This window comes from Alligator sinensis, unplaced genomic scaffold (assembly GCF_000455745.1).
Source record: "Alligator sinensis unplaced genomic scaffold, ASM45574v1 scaffold1947_1, whole genome shotgun sequence".
Lineage (NCBI taxonomy): Eukaryota > Metazoa > Chordata > Crocodylia > Alligatoridae > Alligator > Alligator sinensis.
The window spans coordinates 165540-167100 of record NW_005843288.1 but is presented as its reverse complement, the minus strand read 5'-3'; positions in this window follow the sequence as shown (position 1 = coordinate 167100).

Here is a 1561-nt window from a genome sequence, read left to right as displayed (position 1 = left end):
CCACCAGCTCACGCCGCTGGCGCTGCCGGGCTGCGTGTGTGCTGGCACCGGGGCACACACCTGGGAGACTTCCTTGCCTGGGCTCTTGCCTTTCCTCCTGCTCCTCCTCCACACGCGCTTTAATTCCAGGATTATTGCAGAGCTAAAGAAACATCTCTCCGGCTGAGTGGCGGCCCAAGGAGACTCACCCGGCTTCCTGCCGCCCTGCTCCTGGCCGGCGAAAGAACAGCGCGGTGGGAGAGGCGCCCTGCCGCCCTTGGGGGAGATTTTAGCGTTGACTGTTAGGTTGGCATCGTTCACTCTGCTCCCCTCCAGCAGCCCAGATGGGTCCTGCCCGGCCGCTCGGTGCCGCCGCCTCCCAGGCAGGGACCCCCGGGGCCCCGCTTCAAAGCAGGGTTTAATCATCACGGGAAAAGAAATCCCCGCTCCCACCAGCGCATCCTTCCCGGAAGAGGAAAGGCCGCGGAGCCGGCTCACACGTGCTAATCGCCCATCTTTTTCTGTTCCCAGACTAGAAAGGGAGTTGCCAGCACCCGTGAGCGCTTTGCTGAGGCTAGATCTGCTCTCTGGTTATTGTTTCCCTGCGCTGGTCTCGTGAGCCCGGAGCCTGGCAGCTCCTGCGGGGAGCCTGGGGCTTTCCCGCAGTTAGGAGTCAGAGGAGCCAGGGCGAGGGAGCGCCTTGGCATTTGTGGAGTGAAATCCATCCCCACTCCTCTCGCATCCCCGTCCCAGAGAGCCAGGGCCGGGGGGACTTCTGCTTCCTCGGCTGGCATGATTTAGGCAAAGGGAAGACTTTTTTTTCTCATCGCCCAATTCTGTTGCTTACGTGCAGATCACAGAGCAGGGGGAAGGGGAGAGGGGGTTGCCCTTCAGGTCTGTGTGACAGCGAGCACATCGTGTTCAGACAAGTCCAGTGACATGGAGGGGAAGCTCCGCAGCCTTCCCCAAGCCCCCTGGGGCGCTGCGAGGAGAGGCCGCTCGCCCCCGCCTCCACCTGCCTCGCTGGACTCCGCTTCAATGAAGCCTCGATATTGTCCGCAGCCTGGGTATGACACTCCTCCATGTGCAAACCATCCCCCGGGAGTTCATCTCCTACAGAAATTGTGCACGCGAGAGACTTAGTTCATCCAAGGACTTTCGGTTTTCCTTTCTACCCCGTTGCCCCATGAGCTGCCCCTTTGGAAAAATGATGGCACTTGGTCAGAGCTGGCTGGATCGGAGCCCGTCCCTTCTGTAGCTTTACGGCCTGCGTTTCAGGTCGCTTTTTCTCTTTAAAAAAGCCGGACGTCAAGTTTGCCGGCTTTAAGAGCCCTGGATGTGGCCCTGAGAAGCAGCGGGGATTTGAAGGGAATCACGTTATTTGAAGAAACGTGAACAGAGCTGATACCCCGCTCGTCCCTCTTTCACGAGGCACGAAGCACTGCGTTGTTAATACTGTGCGTTTTTGTGGAGGGGGGACATGGCACCATGCCACAGAAATCAGAGCGGCCTTTGCAGGAGAGGGAGAGAAATCAAAAGGCCATTTTTTTGTTCTCTTCTGCGTTCAATGAAGGCGAGCTGA